The 23,023-nt window shown below is 45.8% G+C and overlaps 1 protein-coding gene across 3 annotated transcripts in view; it reads right to left on the reverse strand.

Annotated features, from left to right (window-relative positions):
- The window catches only part of LOC111156696 (serpin family B member 6), a 37,542-nt gene extending 14,519 nt beyond the window's left edge, over window positions 1-23,023 (reverse strand). Inside the window, exon 1 of one of the 3 annotated variants that reach the window (XM_022517728.1) lies at window positions 22,958-23,023. The gene's annotated coding sequence lies outside the window, so the exon portion shown is untranslated. Of the gene's footprint in view, window positions 1-7,660; window positions 7,745-7,998; window positions 8,077-22,957 lie in introns of those variants that run through there. The other 2 variants (XM_022517731.1, XM_022517727.1) reach the window with 2 other exon arrangements.

A 23,023-nucleotide genomic window follows, 5' to 3' on the forward strand; every position in this document is an offset into this window, starting at 1 on the left:
AACTCAGAGTTACTGATACAAATACCAGGCACGGACCAACACGGCAACATAGGTCGGTCCTGTCTTCACTCGCCCTCGCAAGAAGAGCTAACATCTATTCAAGAACACGATGGCACTGAGAGAATCCTAGCGCGTGGGGTGAGGCTGAAGACAGACTGCATTAGACAAGTAAGAGGAGCGGCTACATGCTGGCCATACTGCCCTCCAGCCCCCCGGACAGTGCCGCACCGTAAGGGGAGGTCTCCCCGGAGTCTCCGGTTTCTCCAGCGGGAAAAGAGAACCTAGGGGAGACAACCAGCCTCCCCCAGCACTAGGTTTTTTGCAGGAGCCCCTACCCTGATGTCTCTCTACTGAGATTGCAGGGGAATCTGCAGGGCTCAACCACTGGGCATCTGTGATGGACAAGAGGGGAGGGGCTTGCAACAACCAGCACATGGATCTTGGCAGACCGAGTTTAAACCTGCAATGTCCAGGCAGTAATCCCGCCCAGAGGCTTTGCTCATCTGTAGGACTAAGTCAGGGGTGACCTCTGAATAGTGAACACGCTGGGGTGGAGATCTGCCTGATTAGATCCTCAGACCAGGAGAGTGCCAGCCCTAGTGCCCAGTTTGAAGGTGCCCAAGCTAACATGCTGAGTCATAGCCCCACCCGCTACAGCCTTCCAGCCCCATCTGACCAGAGGCCTGGTGGCAACCGGGTTGCCGGGTGGTGGAAGCCGGGTTGCCCAGTGGTGCTCAAGCTGAGAGGCGGACAGGCAGAGCTGACTGTCCCCACAGCAAAGCCAGTACCAGGTATGGAGGCAGAAGGATACATTCACAGAGGACTGAGGGTAGCTCCAGGACTCTCCCAACCAGAGAGCCCATTTGGGAAACTGAGAGTAGCTTGGAATAGCCTTCCCTCTCCCACCTAGGCAAGGTAGCTGAACCACAGTAGCTGCTGTGGAGGGGGTCTTCCAAGCCCCATCTGACCAGAAGAGCTGGACACAACCCCTGGGAGCTGTTCAGCCCAAGGGTGTTGAGCCAAGAGAAGGACAGACAGAGCTGAGAATTTGCAGAGCAAAGCCAACAGTCCTGTTTAACAGGGAAATTGAGATGTGGATCAGTCTGAGTTAAGACAACAAAATTTTACCAGCTCTAGAACTGCTTCTCCCACTGCACTGGAACAGGGAATCTAATTCATAGCCCCAGTCACTGCTGAATACAGCCTTCAGCCCATTCAATCAGGAAACCTACCCAGAGCACATGAGAAGCTCTGTAGCCCATTCAACATCCCTAGAATCACAGGCTCTTGAAAGAGAGTACAGCCCATGGCTTCCCCCATCTGCAGAGTGAAACCTGTGGCCTCACCTGAGTAGGGAACCCTGTTTCAGCCCTCCAAACAATGAGTTGTATAGGCCCTCGGTTCAGGCCTGCTGCCCTACCAGGGCAGGAAAGCTAATTCAGAGCCCCAACCACTACTGAATATAGTACCCACTCCTGACCATCTAGCAAGCAGGACCAGAAATCCAAGCAATTGCTGAGCCTATCCCACAGCCTCACTTAGGTAGGGAACCAAGCCAGTAGTCCTACTCAGCCAACAATTCTCAGCCAGTGGCACAACCTACCATCTCCATCTTCAGAGCTCGAACAATTGCCTCATCTCAAAATAGACCATAATAACAGGTCCCACCTGCCTAAAAACATTAGCAGCAGATGTATCCAGAAACCCGCTGTGCTAACTGGTGAAGGACGGTCTCTGCCAAAATCAATCAGAAAAGTCTAGAGGAACCCCATTAGTCAAACGTGTAGATACCAACACAAGGAATCAAGGGTCATGAAAAATCAGGTAAAGAGGAGACCATCAAAGGAAACTAATAAAGCTCCAATAACAGACCTAAAAGAAATGGAGATTTATGAACTGTCAGAAAAAGGATTCAGAATAATCCTCCTAAGATAGTTTAGTGAGCTAAAAGAAAGTACGGACTTACAACTAAACAAAATCAGGAAAACGATGCAGGATCGAAATGAGAAGTCTGACAAGGGCGTAACAACCATCAAAAAATCCCAAAAAGCTGAAATCCTAGAGTTGAAAGTACAATAAGTGAACCAAAGAATTCAAGAGTTTCAAAGGCAGACTTTGAAACTTTGAAACTTTGCAGACAAAAGAATCTGGAGGATAGAACATTGGAAATTATTCAGTTATAGAAACAAAATGAAAAACAAATAAAAAACCAGGAAGAAAGTCCAAGGGAATTATAAGACACAATGAAAAAAAACAATATTTGCACCATGAGAATTCCAGAGGGAGAAGAGAAAGAGAAAGGGACAGAAAGTTTATTTAAAGAAATAATGGCTGGAAACTTCCAAAACCTGAGGAGAAAAATGGATATATACACCCATGAGGCACAAAGGACCCTAAATAGGTTGAATGTGAATAGGGCTACACCGAGACACACCAGAATTAAACTGTCAAAGACAAAGAAAGAATTTTAAGAGCAGCAAGAGAAAAGAGAGACGTTACATACTTATGGGAACCAGTAAGACTATAAGCAGATTTCTCAACAAAAACATTTCAGGCCAGGAGAAAATGGGATGACATTAAAAATACTGGGAAAAAAAAAACCCCCAAAACTAAAACCCCCAAACTGTCAACTAGTTATTCTATGCCTGGTGAAGCTCTCCTTAAGAAACAAAGAAGAGATAAAGACTTACCAGTACAAACAAAAGCGGGGAGATTTCATTACCACCAGACCTGTCTTTACAAGAAATGCTACAGGGAATTCTTTGAGTGGGAGTAAAAGAACACCAACATAAAAACACAAAAAGGTAGCATAAATCTCATTGGTAATGGTAAATAGTCATAGATTCTGCAACATGGTAATAGTGGTACATAACTCACTTACAACCCTGGTTTAAAAGTTAAAAAAAAAAGATTAATGTAAGGAAAAAATATCCATAAATAAAATAATCTGTTATTAGTTACTCAACATAAAAACATTAGTTGAAACAGCAATTATCTATAATGTGGAAGGGAGAAGAAGTAAAAGTATAAAGTATATTAATTCTATTGCAGTTAAGTTATTATCAGTTTAAAATAGGGTTTATAGGGCTGCCTGGCTGGCTCAGTCAGTTAAACATCATGATCCCAGGGTCCTGGGATAAGTCCCACTTCGGGCTCCCTGCTGAGTGGAAAGTCTACTTCCACTCCTCTGGCTCATGCATTCTCTCTCTCTCTTTCACTCCCTCTCTCTCTCAAGTAAATAAATAAAATCTTTTTAAAAAAAATTTTAAACCAAACCTTAGTAAACATTTCCATAAACTTCTATAAACCTTATAAATCAAGACTTACACAGTCCAGTAAGCCAGGATCACCTAAGGCTTTCAAACAGGTTTAAGAACCTACAAAGCATTACAGTAGTTATAAAAATCATTTCTACACCTGTGCTTAACTTAAGCCTAGCACAAAGGTATTAACACCATGGATCTAATGTATTTTATCTTTGTTATATCTTCTTATACACTTCCTAAGGTGACAGTAATGCTCATTTTAATGGTTCCCTGGTGCTCAATCAGTCTTAAGGGACCATCCCCACCCCGCACAAGGAGCCTGGTTCTTGGTCACTGGCGGTCCCAGCGGCTCCTTGGAGCTCGGCACTCACCATTTTGTGGACAAGCATACCCCAGTAGGTGGGGGAGTTTCAATCTTCATTTCTCCATTTTCTGGGATTTTACAAGGCCAAAGCCAGTCACACTAACTTTCAGTTTCTGGTAACCCAGTGTCTTCCCTTAAAATGAAGTATTATTTGAGTTTTCCTCCATCTGGGTTGTATAACGTGGCTATGAGCTTCATTTTTAGGCCTCTGGGTTGGCTTGTGTGACTACTGTGCTTGATAACAGAACGTTTTACAGTAACAACCACAGGTGGATCATCACACAGCACTTCCTAAAACATTACTGAAATTCCTTTGTGCCTTCTCAGAGCTCATTTTGTCTGCCTCATTTGAAGTCACTAATGGACTCAGGGATTTCTACAAACAATGCTTTAGCTGATCTCAGTTTTCTTCTTGGTGCCTGAACCGCCATAACTGGGCTAGTGGGGGCTCTCTTTAAATTGATTCCTTTATCTTGATATGTTGATCTCAAAGGTTCTTTCTCTAGGGCAACAACTCTAGTGCTTACCAACCCATTTCCACTTTTTTTCCAGCCCAAAGACCTCAGGGATCAGCCCCCTCCCGGTTTCTTTGAATGGGGAAGCACTGTAAAGTACTAAATCTGAACCTTCAGGGAGTATGTGAGTTTTGGTGCTGCCGTCTGGGTCACACCAGCGACAAAGCTAGGTAGATGTTTCCTTTCAGGCCCAAATGTGCCAAGCTGTAAATGAGACTGCCGCATGAAGTTTTGATACATTTGACTTTTCTAAAGCACAATCGCACTTTGAGGCCTTCTTTGATTACACTCAAGCACTCATACCACTGTTTTGTCAGCCACGTTTTGGACACACCGCTCTCCTGCGTGCCACACTGCCACCTTCTAGGAGAGATCTCTTTGCCAATAATATCCTCTGTGTCAGACCCCAGGGTCTTCCTGCTTCATGATTTACTTATTTTGATGAAGCAAACTGTCCAGCAGTTTTCCAAAATAGAATGCATACATTTTGGCTTTTTGCATGTCTGAAAGTCTTTACCATCCCATGTAATTGACAGTGTGGCAGGGTCTGGAATGAGCTGCACAGCATTTTACCTCCAAATGTCTGACACTTTGCTACTTTGCTTTCCAGCCTGCAGCTCTGCTGTTGGGAAGTCTGATGACATTCTGACCCCAGTTCCATCCCTCCTTCCCCTTATCTCCAAAATGCTCATAAAATCTTATCCTTATCCCTGATATTCTAAAATGTCACAATGTGTCCTTAAGATGGGCCCAGTTTATTTATTTGCTGTGCACCTGGTGGGATCTTCCAATCTAGCAATTCAAATTTTCCTTCCTCTCCGGGGGAAATTTTAAGGAACTTGTTAGTTCCCTCCAGACTGACTCTGTTCTCTTTTTTGGTATCCCCTATTATTCAGGTCTTAGAAATCTTGGACTGATCTCATTTGATATTGCCTAAGCAGCTTCATGTCATGGCACACACAGAAAAAGATATTTGTGTGGCACTTTGGGATGGGCAAGCTGGCTTACCGCAGAGGCAGAAAGTTTTGCTCTGATCTTCCCTCTCTTGCATTTTCCGCCACAATGACATTTTTGTCCCATTTCTTGGAAGAGGTCCATGATTTTATCTTCTAACTTTTTACTGATTTTTTTTCTAATTTCATCCATTATATTTTTAATTTCCAAGGACTTCTCCTTGTTCTCTGCTGTTCCTTCTTTACAGCCCTCTATTCCAATTCCTTGGAAAACATCATTACATTTTTATTGCGTTATCTCCTGCTCCCTACACTGTCTCCTTCTCTGGAATCTTTTTTGTTATTGTGGTTAGTGTACGCTTTATTTTATCTAGGTGTGTTTCATGCATAGGCTTCTCACAAATGTCTGACTGATCCTTGGGTATCAGTCACATTTAAGAGGAAAATACAAAACAGTGTTGGAAATTGTTCACATGGGGAGGAAGTCAGCTGGGGGCTTCCATGCAGTGTGATCAAGAGATCAGTGGCTGGTTGTGGTTGTCCAGCAAGTGGAGGAACCCACTGGTGTGGCTGCTGGTGTGTTCTGGAAGCAAGCTGGGCAGGGCTGGAATTTCTATGGGATCTATAATTCCCTCGTTTCAACCCAGTACCTGGTGGTCCCTGAGTCTGAGCATCAAATTCAGACCTGATCTCCTAGTGGGTGGCTGGTAGGGATGGGAGGGTGGCTGCCTGGTTGCCAGGGTCAGGGATAGCAGGTGGGTTCTAATGGATCTGTCAACACATGTTCTAACAAGACCCTGTTTTGCATCCCTGCACTTCAGCCCTACCCTTCTGGGTACTGGAGCCTCCACCCTTGAGCACGTGGCCTCTGCAAACATAAAAACTGAGTATTAAAGTTTTATTAACGCACAATTTCATATGAGTGTGTGTGTATAAAACAAGCCTAACAAAACTATCCTTGTACTATTATTTTTCCCTAAAGCACCAACAGTAACTTTGAGCAATTAATGTTCACAATTGATTTGATTCAACCGATCACGTTTTTAAAGTGTTACTATTTGTGCTTCCTTGCCTTCTTGCATTAAGGATGCCTTAATTTCCTACAAAATCTAACCATTTAAAGATTGACTGAATGGAGACCTGGGCTTCTGCTTTGTCCCTACCTACATTGTCTGGTGTACTCTGTGTATCCTCTGTGTGTTTTACTTTTCTGAACAGCAGTTCTCCAATATGTGAACAGGAGATGATTCCTTCTATGTACAAGTTTACTGTGAAGATTAAATAAACTAGTGTCTAGCATGCACTGGGTATTCAACAAATGGGTAGAATTATACACTATTTCCTTTCTTCTGATGTCTAGGCCTGATCTCAGGTCAGCAAGCTTGGAAATGCAAGGCATGTGGTCTTGCTCCAGATCCTATAACAAATGCCTAGTGTGATACAGAGTGCTCTTAGTACAAACAGAAAAGAATGGTGATTACATTCACTCTAATTCCACTCTACTGTTAACAGGCAGAGCTCACTATACAGAATATGCAGAATTGTAATAAGATACCTTGGACTGGAATTGGCCTCATATAATTTTAAATACTTAGTTCATGTGACCAAGTATGACTGAAAGTGTACCCTTTCTCTGTGATGACATAAAGGAAATGATATAATCACTCAAAGATATCATGAAATACTGGGGCACACCTCTGTAATACTGATAACAGCTTCATTCATGTTAATCCCAGTGCACGTTTCTTAGCTCAGCAGTACAATGCTGCCATAGGACCTGAATCCAAAGGTTACATTTGCCGGCTCACCTCACCACACCAGTCCTAAACTACACCAGGGAGGAAGTAGGCGGCCTCCCGACAGTCATATTCCTGTCCTCAGGTACGGCTGGACAGACCCAAGGAGTAAGAGTGCCAACACTCACCCAGTTCCCCCCTAGCATCTAGGTATTTATTCCTGACAGCATGTGACTATTCATTTCCCATACTTCTCTTTTCTAAAACTGAGCTTTATGGGGAGAAAGGGGGAAAGAAAATAACTTATGTGCCAATTTCGTTTAGCGCAGAAGCCCGAAGTATGATGAAAATTTCTATCATGTCCTTTTAAGCCCCTTAGACACCACATCTTGGAGTACTTTGCCTGTGGGGAGTTTAACGAAAAAAACACAGAAGTAACAATATCTGGAATGATGCTCACGAGTTATCTCAGCAGGCCTGAGGGGCCTGGAAAGTGCTGCGGAATTTGCGAAGTCCCCGGACTATGGAGGTGGTCAGGAAGACCAAGGTGCAGTAAACCAGAATCAGGCTGCCTCTCCCACGACCCCCGGCCTTCTCGAGGGCCTCCAACCCCACTCTGGATTCCCAACGCCCGGCGCCCCGCGGGCCTGGGCCACAGGGCAGGTGGGGTCACCTGTGGCAAGGGACCGCGCGCGAGGTCACCTGTGGCCGCGGGACCCAGCGTGGCAGTTCCCCACGCTCAGCGCTGTCCCCATGCCCGCTCGCGCTTCCTCCACTGCTGGCGCGGGGCTGCGCGTCCCGGTCTAGGCCTCCACGCACAACTCACCAAATGGCGTCACCGTCCTAGACCGCCAGACTCCTCAGGGGAACGCGAACCCAAACGCTCACACCCCTACCCCCGCCCAGCTAGAACTGCAAGGGCCACGGCCCCGCCCTCCCCACGCGTGACCGCGGCCCCGAGCGGCGACGCCCCTCCCCATGCGCGGCCACGCCCCGGTCCGCGCAAGCCCCCCCGACCCCGCCTCACCCCTCCCCCGAGGGACGATGCCCAACCGCTCCCTTCGCGCCGCCGCTCCAGCCTTCGTCCCCCGCTCCGCTGGCCTGGGAGCGGAGGACAGACCCCCATGTGCCGGGGCGGGTCTCACGCCCACCCCAGCCACGTACCTCAGAGGGTCGCCGCAGCGGTCCGAAAGGAAGGGAGTAGCTCCCGGCCTCAAATACCGCGCGGCCCGAGGGCGGGGCGAGTCCGGGGAAGCGAGCCAGCGACGCCCACCCCTGGGATCGCGGAGCCGCAGCCGGGGCGCGGAGGAGGGCGGAGGGGGAGAGGAGCAGGTGTGCGCCAGGTACTCCCCTGCACTTTGACCGCCGCCCCGGAGCCCGCTGGTCAGCCGGCCGCGGGAGGGGCCGCGCCGCCTTTCTGGGCCTAGTTTCACGGACCGCGCCCACTGGGCCACCGGGGGAAAGTGAATCAAAGCAAGGCGTGACCGTCCAGAGGTTTTGTCAGAGGGCGGCCCTGCGTGGCCATGGCTTTGTGGAGACCGGGAATTATGTTCTCAGCGACCAGAAAAGTGCCAGTTCCTGGTACATGGGCATAAGTTGTACCGTTTAGGACAGAAATTTATTTCTTATGTATTTATTTTTTAAAGAGAGAGGCGATGGGAGTGGGCAGAGGGAGGAGAGAATCTTAAGCAGGCGCCATCTCAGGACCCCTGAGATCATGACCTGAATGCAAATCAGGAGTGGGGTGCTAATCGACAGAGCCACCCAGATGGCCCAGGACAGAAATTTTTAAATGAACAAACTCTACATGATCCTCTGGCTATTCAAAGACTCCAGTAGTCTTCCGACCCATGTGAATTACACTCCAGGGTACTGACAAATTAACCAAATGCATAGGAAATCCACGTTTGCCATCTTGGAGCAGTCTTGGAGAATGGGATCGGCTCAGGTGACTGGAGGAGGGGAAAATGCTCGCCACGTTTTAAAAACAAGGTCAGTTTTGGAAACTTCAAGACTATTTTGTGCTTCCTCCATCCTTACCCTAGGCCCGGAGTTCTCACCTCACACACTGTTAACATCGGAGCTGGATAATTCTTGGTTGCGCTCCCACACTGTAGAAGGCTTAACAGCATCCCTGGCCTCTCTAGACACTACATGGCAGTAGCCGTAGCCGACCCCATCCCAGTTGTGACTGTTTTGATTTTATTTTTGTAGTGAAACATAAAGGAATACCCAGAGGTATCACTCCACCTTTATCTTCCCCGTTCCTTTTCAACCCAGTTTTACTGGTTTCAGGTTTGTCTTTCCAGCTCGCCTTTTTGCAAACGTGTATATGTGTGTGCCCTTATCAGAAAGGCAGCATTCTGTTACCTTTTATCTATCCATAGTTCTGCAACTTTTTTTTTTTTCACTTAACAAACTTTGGAGATCTCTGTATTTGCTACAGAGAGATCCTTATTCCTTTTCATGGCTACATCGAGTATTTCATCGTGTCACTGATGGTCATGTGGGTTGTTTCCAATCTTATGTCATTACAAATAATGCCACCAATAACCTAGTGCTGTGCTTCTCAAATTTAAATGCACGTGTGAACGATCTGGAGTGTTGTTAAAATGTGGATTCTGATTCAGCAGGTCCTGAGATACAGCATTTCTAACAAGCTCCCAGGTAGCTGAGGCCTCTGTCCCGTAGACCATATTTTCAGTGGCAGGAGATTAGTGTAAATACTGTTTTGTATTAGTAGAGAAATATCCATTAACCCAGATTCCTAGATTCCTAGAAATGGGATTGCTAGGTCAAAGGACAAGTACACATATTTTTGTTATTGTCCAATTCTTCTCACTGGGATTGTATCCTTTTTGTCCTCTCACCAGCTATATCTGAACACTAATTCATCTTTGGATACTTGGATATCTTTGGATTTTTACCAATCTGATAGGGGAGAAACAGTATCCCATGTCATTTTAATTACCATTTCCTTTATTATGAGTGAGGTTGAACATCTCTTCGTATGTTTAAAAGCATTGCCTCAGGACACCTGGGTGGTTCAGTTGGTTAAAACATCCCACTCTTGATAATGGCTCAGGTCATGATCTCAGGGTCATGAGATGGAGCTCTGTGTGGAGCTTAAGATTCTCTCCCTCAGGGGTGCCTTGGTGGCTCAGTGGGTTAAAGCCTCTGCCTTCCGCTCAGGTCATGATCCCAGAGTCCTGGGATGGAGCCCCACATCATCGGGCTCTCTGCTTAGCAGGGAGCCTGCTTCCTCCTCTCTCTGACTGCTTCTCTGCCTACTTGTGATCTCTCTCTGTCAAATAAATAAAATCTTAAAAAAAAAAATTCTCTCCCTTGCCCCCTACCCCCACTCTTATGTATATGCATGCTCTTGCTCTCTTTAAAACAAAACAAACAAAGAAAAAAGCATTGCCTCTTTTCTGTGTCCCCTTGTGAACTGCTTATGATTTTTGTTCATTTTTTTTAATTGTTTGGTCTTTCTCTTCTTGATTCTTAGGAGCTCTTTATATAGTAGCATTAGACCTCTCTGATATAAAGTTGCAAATATTTTATCCCAGCTTCTTGTCTGTTTCCTAACTTTGTTTCTGGTGGTTTCAGCATACTTGTTTGTTTTTCAGGTAGTCAAATTTAATGATTTTTTTCCTTTACTGCTTCCAGATTTTTGCGTCATAGTTAGAAAGTCTTTCTCTAGGTTATACAGTTCACCAATATTTTCTTCCAGTATTTGTATAGTTTCATTCCAGCCCCGAGTAATGGCTGGAGGAAGAGAGAGCAGTGAAGATAGAAGGCAAGAGTATTCCAGTGCATGTGCGGAAGGCCACCCACACAGCTGTTGTCAGTGGTACTCGATGATTCATTGGTGTCTAATGTTTAGAAAATTCACTTCAAATACAGCAGTGTTGTCAACAAAAAAGATCTGATTCCAGAGAATGTCTTTTCTTTCCAATCCCATTTTAACTGGTGTCTGTTGTTAACCCTGACTGAAAACATGGCTCACTCTTGGCAATACCATGGCATTTTATTTCCCGAAACTTCCTGGGATGGGGGGTTGGTTCAATTTCAGTTTCAAAAGACTTTGGTATGCCATGTAAAATAAAAGTAAACAGAACCCTTTAGGTGTTTATAAAGCAGTCTGAACTTACAACCAGTAAACTGGAAATAAAGATTAACCAAGAATCTTGATTATTATACTACACTCACTCATTTTACTTATGAATTTGGGATTTTTACAGGTAAATATTTTGCTGTGTTTTATTTTTGAAAACAATCCCCCTTTTAAATGTTGGAAAACCCATTCAAAAGTCATGTGGCAACCTGTATTCAGCTCATTTAACACAAGTTAGTTTTGACATGAGTGTACAGCACAGTAACTCACCCGTGAGCAATCAAAGAACAGTAACTGAAACATCACCCTGAATAAGTGCATTCTATTCTGCTAATATTTCAACCCTAACACAAAAGGAGAAGAAAGGAGGGGTGCCTGGATGGCTCAGATGGTTAAGCGTCTGCCTTCAGCTCAGGACATGATCCCAGGGTCCTGGGATCAAGCCTTGAGCCCCACATCAAGCCCACATCAAGACCCCTGCTCAGCAGGAGTCTGCTTCTCCTTCTTGCCCTGCTTGTGTGCTTCTCTCTCTAAGAAATAAAATCGTTAAAAAAAAAAAAAAAAAGGGAGAAAAAAAGGAAACTCCTCTCATACTTGGAACCCGCGACCATGACATTTATGTTATGTAATATTGTTCTCTCTATATATTTTCAGTGCTATGTGGACTAACTGGAACTAAATTCCATAAAACTGGTAGAGCATTTCTACCTTGACCTCAGTGGTAGTGATGGGTTTGTACTGATTTAGCCATGCCTTTTAAAAATCAGATTAGAGGGCGCCTGGGTGGCTCAGTTGGTTGAGCAACTGCCTTCAGCTCAGGTCATGATCCTGGACTTCCAGGATCGAGTCCCGCATCGGGCTCCCAGCTCCTTGGGGAGTCTGCTTCTCCCTCTGACCTTCTCCTCTCTCATGCTCTCTCTCACTCATTCTCCCTCAAATAAATAAAATCTTTAAAAAAAAAAAATCAGATTACAGTAAAGGAGCCAAGCAAGACTAAGCATCTAAATAGTCACCTGGGGCCTTAAATAAGTTAAAAAAAAAAATCACCCTAATAGATTGAACCATCCCTGATTACGTCAATTGCTTAGCAAACCCAATTTAATTAAGTAGATATTTACCACACATCTGCAGTGCAAAACTCGGAGACTGGCCCGGAACTGGAACCTCTGCCTTCCCAGAAAGCACATAAGTTCCCAGGCAACCATCTAACCTCTATTTGGTTTTCCTTACAGATAGTAAACATTGCAAGGTTTCCTAGGAACATAAAAGTTATTCAAATGACATGGCAATGGCCCGTTAGTAACATCACAATACTTAATAGTTCCTCCTATCTAAGGTTCTTTCAAAGAAAGTGTAGCAGCCTCTCCCAGAGATTCATTTGAGAGACCTGTTCAGGTCATAGTTCACTTCTGAAAGACCAGGTTGGCAGCAGAGAACAGAGGTCATGAACAAGGAGAGTGTTGCTGGAAGGTCGACCCCTGCTAAGGACAAAATGTAATCTTGTCTTCTGCCAGTGAAAATCATCAAAGAGGCCAATAAAATAACACCCTGAAATCAAAACTATAATGAGATATTACCTCACCCCTGTCAGAGTGGCTAAAATCAACAACACAAGAAACAACATGTGTTGGAGAGGATGTGGAGAAAAAGGAACTGTCTTACACTGTTGGTGGGAATGCAAACTGGTGGAGAAAAAGGAACTGTCTTACACTGTTGGTGGGAATGCAAACTGGTGCAGCCACTGTGGAAAACAGTGTGGAGTTCCCTCAAAAAGTTAAGAATAAAACTACCCTACAATTCAGCAATCGCACCACTAGGTATTTACCCGAAGAATAGAAAAACACTAATTCAAAGGGATCCATGCACCCCTGTGTTTATAGCCCCATTATTTACAATTGCCAAGATATGGAAGCAGCCCAAGTGTCCCCTCTATTGATGAATGGATTAAAACGATGTCGTATATACACAATGGAATATTACTCAGCCATAAAAAGAATGAAATCTTGCCATTTGCAATGGCATGGATGGAGCTAGAGAGTGTTATACTGAGCAAAATAAGCCAGAGAAAGATAAATACCATATGATTTCACTCATTTGTGGAATGTAAGAAAAAAAAAAAAAACAAAGGAAAAAGAGAAACAAGAATCTAGAGAACAAACAGATGGTCACCAGAGGGGAGGTGGGTAGGGGATGGGTAAAACAGGTGATGGGGATTAAAGAATGCACCTGTTGTGACGGGCACCAGGTGTTGTATGGAAGTGTTGAATCACTATATTGTACACCTGAAACTAATATAGCACTGTATGCTATCTAACTGGAATGAAAATATAAACTTAAAAAACGTAAAATAAGATGTTGCTCAAAGTGGCAAAATGTGAGCAGCAGAGATCCAATGAGTCAGCTGGAGTGGGCGAACAAAGGCGGCGCACTCCCTTCCTCTGGGAGGTGGTGACCCCCTTACCCAGGAGAAAAACATTTGGAAAACTGAGGTAAAGTCTCAATTTTTTCTACTCCAGAGAAACTTCTGGAATAATATCTAAGGAGCTGAGAGGCAGATGCCAGGCTTCTCTGCGTTTTTCCCTTTAAGGAAAGTTTGGGGAGTATCCAGGACTGAATCCCCCAGCCCAGCTTGTGAGTGCTAGAGTGCTGATCTAACTTCTTTCCTTGATACGTTAGCAGAGGTTTGAGCTCCAACACTGAGAAGATTCTTCATCCCCCTCACTTTCCTTCCCTAAAATGTGATCATAGTCCTGCAACTGAGGTAAACCCATGGTCCTTCAAAATAGATCTGACATTGACTTTCTTTGTTCTTACTTGAATTCTTGGGAAAACCAGCAGAGATTTGCCTCTTCCACTTCCACAATTAACAGAACTCATTTATGAGGGTAAAGGGCTAAGAGATGCAAACAGGCAGTTCTCTCCTGTGCTACTCGACAGTTTTCCGTCACACCATGTTACAACTGAGGAAAAAGTGACTTTTTCTTTTTAACCACGTACTACTTTTCACATTCAGATGCCTGAATTTTGTAAATCCTCCCCCAGCAGATTCATACCCTCAAAGTCCCACTAGATAGAAGAGCTAGAAAACCCCAAACTTCATGTATTAAACATTCCTTATACTGAGCATCCTATTGGACACTGAAGCTGCGGGAGGTGACTAATTACAGGAGGTTACAGTCCTCCTGGAACCGACCTCCAGGAGTTATCAAAATGAGGAAGAGCTGGAGACCAGTTCAGCAGAGGCAGGCAAGCAAGCAACATTTCTAAACAATCAGATATAACTGAAATAAAATGTGTTTGGGGGCGTCTGGGTGGCTCAGTGGGTTAAAGCCTCTGCCTTCGGCTTGGGTCATGATCCCAGGGTCCTGGGATCGAGCCCCACGTCAGGCTCTCTGCTCAGTGGGGAGCCTGATTCCCTTCCTCTCTTTCTCCTGCATCTCTGCCTACTTGTGATCTCTGTCAAATAAATAAATAAAATCTTAAAAAAAAAAAAAAGCCCCTCCCTTCGGCCCAGGTTTATGCTCAGCGTCCCGGGGTCAGGTGCCACATAGGGCTCTCTGCTCAGCAGGGAGCCTGCTTCCCCGTCTTTCTCTGCCCGCCTCTCTGACTATTTGTGATCTCTCTCTCTCTCTCTCTCTGCCAAATAAATAAATAAAATATTTTTAAAAATGTATTTAGAGGACCTAAGGGTCTTTCTCAGGTCTATGTGTAAATCAGGAACTATCTTACATTTTACAACCATAACAATTGTGCCTTGTGGTGCCCAAGTATTTGGAGCCCTGAGTACAAGCAGATGCCCCTTCCCCTCCCAGCTAACAAGCTTCGGAGTGGTTCTTCCATTCTTCCGAGCAGTTTGAAAGACTGCCTCCTGGACTGGAGTCCCCAGGAAGACAATGAAGAAAGCATTTGCTAACCTGCTTTGAGGTTGGTTTCCTTTCAACAGACAGTATCAGATCTCAAAGAAGTTGAGAGATAACACTGAATAAAATATGGTCCTTCCCTTTCTCAGCAGTTCAGACGGATGCAAAAGGGAGATTGTGTTTGCAGTATTCGGTAGTGGGGGGATCTGTTCCAAGACTCTCTGTGGATGCCTGAAACCACCTAGTACCAAACCCTATGTATACTGTATCTTTTCCTATACTTAAACATACCCATGATAAGGTGTAATTTATAAATAAGTCACAGTAAGATATTAACAACTAAGAATAAAATAGAGGCAGCATATGTAATAAAAATTATGTGAATGTGATGTCTCTCTCACAGTGAGGATAAGTAGAGTTAAATGGGCAAGGTAGGGCTGGCCTGGAAAGGGTCCTTATGCCATTCTAAGGAGCGTGGGATTTATTGGTCAGGCAACAGGGAACCATTATAGGATTTTGACTAGAGGAATAACATGATTCATTCATTCTTTCACTCCTTTCCCTACCCTCCCCTCCTCTCTCCATCCCTCCCTCCTTCCCTTTCTCTCTGACTCTAGCATCAGCCTTTAGGATGGTTTGCACACAGCAAACAGCGGCGGCAGGAGGCCACTGGGAGTTGACTCTACAGATCCCGAGCACAGGCCATGTGGGCCTAAGCCTACATAGTTGGCAACAGCGATGCTGGTGAGGCAGGGAGCTAGTCGGGAAGCAGAAATCATAGGACAGAATGCCCAAGTGGATTTGGGGAGGAGGGACAAGGAAAAGAATGGAGTTCCAGATGACTTCAGTATTCTAATTCAGGTAATTGGATACAAGACGATATAATTAACTGAAAGAGAGAATACAAGGAGAGGAGGATAGGTTCAGAGGTCGAAGAATTAGTTTGAATCAAAAGGGCTTTATAGTGCTTGTGACACATTTAGGTGATGATATCCAAGATACAGGGAGAAATAAGGACAAAGCTATGGGATCCAGTGACTAGAAGCCAGAAGAGGGATGCATTGGCCCCGCCAAGCTTGTTGATCAGGAAGGCGTCTGTCTGGTGACAGACGCCAAGACAATAACAACCATTTTAAAAGATTGCTGGGGGGAGGGAGGAGAGAGCACCCAGCAAAGAAGACTGAGCAGAGCAGAAGAGGCTGGACACTGGAGAGCGAGGTCAATGGCATCAGTAGCTCATGCTGGAGAAAGTGGAGAGGTAAGAAGAAAGAGGGCACTTGTCATTCCCAGGTCAATAGTTCTCTTAGTGACAGGCAGGACAACCACTAAAGTGATGGCAATTCAAGATAAAAAGAGACAGAACGGAGACAGCTTTCTTAGAATACTCTTTGAGGAAACATCGAGGTGATAACGAAGAGGGCTGGCTAGAGCTGGGGTCAGCTGGAAGGGGGTCTGTTTTAAGAACTGAACAGAGGTGAACATGCCATTTGCCTTCTCAGTAGTCACGGTCAGGAAGAGCCGGGAAAAATACTAGGCAATTGTCTGATTTAAAGGAAAACCTATAATGAAAAAATGATTGTTCGGTCAAGAATACCATGGGGAGGGGCGCCTGGGTAGCTCAGTGGGTTATGCCTCTGCCTTCAGCTCAGGTCATGATCTCAGGATCCTGGGATCGAGCATCGAGCATCGGGCTCTCTGCTCAGCAGGGAGCCTGCTTCCCTCTCCCCCTCTGCCTGCCTCTCTGCCTACTTGCGATCTCTGTCAAATAAAAAAAAAAAATATCAAAAAAAAAAAAAAAAAAAGAAGAAGAAGAAGAATACCATGGTGAAACAAAGCAATGCTGATTTCTGTCCAGACAATTATTCTTTGTTATTTCAGGCCATTTTTAATCCAAGCGCTCAGAAGAAATTTGTACTTTCCAGCCCAACATGTTAACCTAGTACAGGTGTCCTTAACCTAACCTAACCTAAGACAGGTGTCCCTAGGAAGACGGCCCATAGGAAGGGGCTTGGAGCGGGTTCATCTATTGTGTGAATGGTTCCATCTGAAGTCCAGAAGGAGTTTTTCAGAATCTACATTTCAGTTATCTTACTTCATTCATTTTATTATTCTCTTATTTCTTTTGAAATCATGTTCTCTTATTTAAAATCTGAGTTAAATCGAGAGAATCTTATTACTCTGAAGATTTTGTTAATATTCATGATCATATGATTTTAAGAAATAGCTAAATAACTGAATAGAGGTTCCTCTCTCTCCCTCTCTGTCTTACTTTTTTCCCCCTCTTTCTTTGTTCCTCAGGAGAGAAGCTTGTCTTCTTATACCGTCTGGAATTGCTTGGGTGATCCATTTCAGAATGCAAATGAAAAGAAAGGTGAGTAGGAACACTTTGTCCTGGAATAAGGTGCCCCTGGGTCTGGGCCACCTTGACCCGAAGGTCCAGGTCATTGCTGAAGGGAGCCTGATGGATTTGCATGAGAAGCCTAAGGAAACGTGTTTCCTCAAATACCAGGCTAGAGAGACTTAGTGTGGTTAGCCAGAGAAGTCCCTGTCAGGGCCTGTGCTAATGAAGCTCCTAAATTTTTTTTAAAAAGTAAGCAAACAAAGACAGAAGAGAGCAGAGCTCAACAGTTATGAGTGTAATTCTAGCCAGCCTGTGGCTTGTGCCAAAAGGTGTGAAAATCCCCTCTAGACCTGTCATCTGTCACAGGGCATGCCTGGGGAGACAGGCCCAAACCAGATCGTACATTACTGAGCAGTGACCTTGGAAACTCAGAAGAGTGTCTTCTTAGCCACGCTTAGTGCTCAAGGGGTGAGAGACTCATGAGAATGGACCAGATTTTGCACAAATGGCAGTGATGAAGTTCTAGGATCTAGGTGAGGTTGGGTGGGGTGAGGTCCAGAGCCCATGACCAAGAAAGAATTCTTGAGACATCTTTGGTGCAAAATGGTGGCTTATTAAAGCACAGGGACAGGACCCGTGGGCAGAAAGAGCTGCTGCCCCAGGGATGTGAGGAGTGGTCTATTATATACTTGTAAGTTGGGAGGGGGTTAGGGATGGCATAAGTCTCCAAGGAATTTTGAAAGCAAGGTTTCTAGGACTTTTAGGGGCTAGCTATTGTTTGGGAGAAAGATTATTTATTACCAGTAATAAAACCTTCTCTTGAGACCCTTTAGATGTATATCAGTGGGTCATATGCTTGGGAATGATTGTCGACACTATCTTGGAGGTTTAGAGATAAAGTTTCCTAAAGGAATTGTTAAAGTAGACTTACAGGATCCTGGTTGGGGGTAGGGGGTTGGTCAGGCTAGGATTGCCCTTTGCCCTTAGCAAAGCCTTAAGGTGGAGGTCACTCTGCCTGTTTTAAGGGCTTGTCAGTAGGTAAGGAAATTTAATGATTTTCTTCTGCCTCTACTTCCCACATCAGCAGGAGATTTCATTTCCAAAACACAAGTTTGGGTATCATAGAACAAAAGCAAAGAGGGACACAAGATATGCGTTTTCATTACTCCTACTTGGTGAAAGGTGGTCAGAACATTTTCATTCCTGGGACGCCTGGGTGGCTCAGTTGGTTAAGCAGCTGCCTTCGGCTCAGGTCATGATCCCAGCGTCCTGGGATCGAGTCCCGCATCAGGCTCCTTGCTCGGCAGGGAGCCTGCTTCTCCCTCTGCCTCTGCCTGCCACTCTGTCTGCCTGTGCTTGCTCTCTCTCTCTCTCTCTGACAAATAAATAAACAAAATCTTTAAAAAAAAAAAAAAGAACATTTTCATTCTTTTTAAACAAAGACAAGCAGTCCTGTCACTTTCTAGGTGCCCATCAGCCTCGAGCTGGAGAACCTCAGTCCCTCACGAGGAAGATGACTATCTGCTGAGCCCCAGGGACAAAACATCAAGGGCTGAGGGAGGAGCTCTGTTACCTCAGCACTACTGTGTGAGGTACATACTTTCTCCCAAGGCCATTGCAAATTCCAAAGGCAGTATAAGATCCTGACTGTGAAGAGTTCTTATCCTATGACTAATCTAAGCAACATGATGAGCAAAGACTTTTAAACCACTTGCAATGGTATTCTCTGATGACTTAATGTTTGCTCATCAGCCTTAATAACTTTATTATATGAACAATTTGGCCTTCACAAAATGGTAAGTGATGTCCTAACTGGTGCAATGACTATTTCATTCACTCCATAAACTTTTACTGAGCACCTACTATAGACCAGGAGCTACACTAAGGTAATATGATGATATGATGGCAATATGATGATAGATGCAAGGTCCCTGACCTCAAGATATCAAACAGATACTGCGAGAAAATAGAAAACATATATAATGGTCTGCCCCCTGCTCCTGACAGGGAACCTCCTGAAACCTTTGTAATTTCCTAAGTGATAAGAACACAAGGAACATCTTTTGTTCTCATTGTTGGTCATTGACTCCAGTTATTGACATATGGCTTCTGAAACTCTTGTAATTTTCTGGGTAATAGTGGTGTCTTTTTCTAACAGGGCAACTCTAGGTGGGGTCCTGGATGGCTCCTGGATGAGAGCTGGTCACCGGAAGGACCATGATTAGAAACTTGGAATTTTTAGCTCCACCCCCCCATCCTCTTGAGAAGGGAGAAGGGCTAAAAGTGGAGTTAATGACAGATCATGCCTACAAAATGAAGCCCCCACAAACATCCCAGCAAGATGGGGTTTGGGGAGCTACTACATTGGTGAACATACCCACACTGGGAGGGTGGAGCTCCCCACCCCCACTCCAGAAGGACATAAGCTCCTGCGCTCAGGACCCTCCCAGACCTTGCCCTATGTATCTTTTATTTTAAGATTTTATTTATCTGAGAGAGAGATAGAGAGAAGGATCATGAGTAGAGGGGGAAGGGGAGAGGGAGAAACAGACTCTCTGCTGAGCAGGGATCCTGAACTGGGGCTTATGCTGGGACTCATTCCCAGGACCCTGAGATCATGACCTGAGCTGAAGGCAGACACTTAACCAACTGAACCACCCAAAGCGCCCCCATATCTGTTCATCTGTATCCTTTATCTTTCTTTTAATAAACTGGTAAATGTGTTTCCTTGAGTTCTGTGAGTCATTCTAACAAATTAATCAAGCCAGGGCAGGCTTGGAGGGGGTGGGGGGTGGCATCATGGGAACCTCCCATCCTAAGCCAAACGGACAGGAACTGTGGGTAACCTGGGAATCTATTACCTGCAACTGGCATCTGAAGTTGAGGGGGGTGAGAGGCAGTCTTGTGGGACAGAGCCCCTAACCTGTGGGGCCTGACATGATCTCCAGGTAGAATGTGCTAGAACTGAGTTAAATTATGACTTCAGCTGGTGTGGGGCACCTGGGTGGCTCAGTTGTTAAGCGTCTGCCTTCGGCTCAGGTCATGATCCCAGGGTCCTAGGATCGAGCCCCACATCAGGCTCCCTACTCGGCAGGAAGCCTGCTTTCTCCCTCTCCCACTCCCCCTGCTTGTGTTCCCTCTCTCACTATGTCTCTCTCTGTCCAATAAATAAATAAAATCTTAAAAAAAAAAAAAAGACTTCAGCTGGTGCTGTGGAGAACTGCTGGTGTAGGAAATCCCCCCATACATTTGGTGACCAGAAGGATCAGAAGTGAAGAGTTTTTTATGAGTAGTAAAGGAGACGCACAGGAGAAACACAGGATGGGGGAAGGACTGGGGTTTTTCAAGAGGAAGACTGGACTGAGGTTTTTCCTAACACAGATACGCAAACAAGTGAAGCAGGATGTGGTATGTGCTATAACGGCCTTAAATATAAGGGGCAAGTTTATGGACATTGGGGAGGGTATGTGCTATGGTGAGTGCTGTGAAGTGTGTAAACCTGGCGATTCACAGACCTGTACCCCTGGGGATAAAAATATATTATATGTTTATAAAAAATAAAATTAAAAAAATATATATAAGGGGCAAGAAAAAGCAGGAGCAGCAACAAGGAGTCTGGCTGGAGGAATCAAGAAAGGTGTCACTCACTCCATAACACTTGAACGGAGATCTGCAGAATCGGGCTGAGTTAAGTAGGGGACAGTATTCCAAACTGGGAGACAGGGAAACTTGCAAAAATATGCATGTTGGTGGAAGCAATTAACTACTCCAGTATCACCAAATATGAGGCAGTTTTGAGTAGACAGGGCTTTATATGTCACGCCAATAAATTTTGATTTTATTTCATAGGCTGTGGAGAGTCTCCAAAGAATTCTGAACTGTGGGACACATAAGCAGAGTTATGTCCTGAGAAGACTGTTCTGCAGGAATGTGGAGAAGTGGGATGGGAACAAGACTGATGTGTCAGAGCTGCAGTCCTTGAAATGAAAGACCCCATTCGGTGGGGGTGGGTGGGATGGAAGTATTAAAAAATAAAATTCAACCAAGTAAACTTGAAGATCTAATTGGCTTTAGTAAATGATTTCTCACTCAGGCAGTCTCCCATCTAGCAAGTAGAGGTTCTAAGGAGTTGGACAAAATGGAAAGTTTTTTTAGGAAGGAGGGTGAGGCAAGAAAGTTAGAAGCAAAAGGAAAAGATTGTTCCCGGCAGTTCTCGTTTCCTGAGTGGGGACAGCAGGGGGTTATATCAGATTATGTCATCCTCCTTCAGGGGAATGGAGAGGGCCAAGTGATAGACTCACTGACCCCCATCAGAAAATTCCCGACTGACCAATTAAGACTATGTTGCTGGAGGAGGTTGGAATTGCGATTAGATTCAGTATTAAGCTCTGGTTTGGTGACTCAGCCTGGACTAACGGACACCATTTGGGGCCTGTGGTTTTCTTTTTAACAGAAAGAAAAGCAGTTCAGGAAGAAGGTAGGATGGGACCTGGGGGTTGTCAGATAGATAGCTAAGGAAGGAGGACTCTAGCTGACTTTCAGATCACTGACGTGGGCCAGCAGGTGAATGACAATGACCATGCATGAGATTGGAAGATTGGAAACAGAAAGACAAATGGCTTTGGAGAAGGGAATGAATTTTGGTTTTGTGAGGGCAAGGATGAGGTTCCATGGAAGGCTCAGGTGAGATGTCTAGGCACCAGCCGTCAATGTGGGGGTCATCAGCAAATGGATAAGGTGAAGTTACCGGCTGGAGAGGTGGGCCAGGGAGAGAATCATCCAACCCTCAGGAATGCCAAATACATAAGGATGAACTGAGGAAACGAAGAGCTGGGAAAAGACAAGGAGAAGCCAGGGAGGCATGAAGAATCTGGAAAGAGAATTGTTAACAAACAGAAGAGAGTTTTAAAGAAGGAAGCTAGCCCTGTGCAGTCGAGCGGCAGTGTCGTCGTCAAAGTTGAGTACGTGTAGGATCTGATGGAGACCCTAATGGCTGCAGAGGTATGGACAGATTGGACTGATGATTCCAGCAGGATAGGTGGCAGGAAGCTGAGCTGGGTGCTGATATCCTCAGCTGTGGGGAAATGGGGCCAGAAAGGAGGGTAGAGGCTGGTGATACCCAGCGACTTGGGAGGGGCCACTCTGGTTCTACCCCAGCCTGAGCGGGAGGAATCAGAACCTTCGGCGTCACAAGAAATGCTGCAAGGAAGGCGAGGCTGGAGAGGTTTGGGGACGCGTCAGTTCCGGGTAACCAAGAAAGCAAGCGGGGGAGTCAGAAGGCAGAGCTCAGGGATGAGTCACCTTGAGCCGCGCTCAAGTCACGATGCTCCCGGAAACAGAGGAGAGGCAGGCCAGGGAGGGCTCGCGTCCCTCCTGGGAGCCAGCAGGACTGGGCGATTACGGAAAGCTGCAGGCACCGCCCGGGGCCCATGGAGCCAGCCCGGGGTAAGGAGTGACGCGACTCCAGGCGCCCCGCACTGCACCTCTCCCGCCCGAGAACCGGGCGAGGGGGTGTGCCGCCGGAGACCAGCAAGAGGCAGGCCTGCCGCCCACTCCTGAGACCTACCTACCTCCCCGCCAAGCCTCTGGCACCCGCTGCGCCCTTGACGCCCTGCCCTCCGGCCCCGGCCCGCTTCCTGGAGGCCGCACCCCGCGATCTCCGCCGCGCTGCGATCTGCCAGCCAAGCCCCCGGCGCCCCAGTTCGCCGTGTCTGGGAGGAGCCGGCGACACCGTGGCGGGACCGGGGGACGCGTCCCGGCGCCGGGGCAGCAGGGCGTGAAAGGGGATCGCTTGGGGTGACTCACCTGGGGCCCAGGCTTGGTAGAGGAGTGTCAAGTGACACTTGATACACCCTGCGGAGGCCCGTTAGT

This window comes from Enhydra lutris, unplaced genomic scaffold, assembly GCF_002288905.1.
Source record: "Enhydra lutris kenyoni isolate GAN:26980312 unplaced genomic scaffold, ASM228890v2 scaffoldscaffold48, whole genome shotgun sequence".
Taxonomy (NCBI): Eukaryota; Metazoa; Chordata; class Mammalia; order Carnivora; family Mustelidae; genus Enhydra; species Enhydra lutris.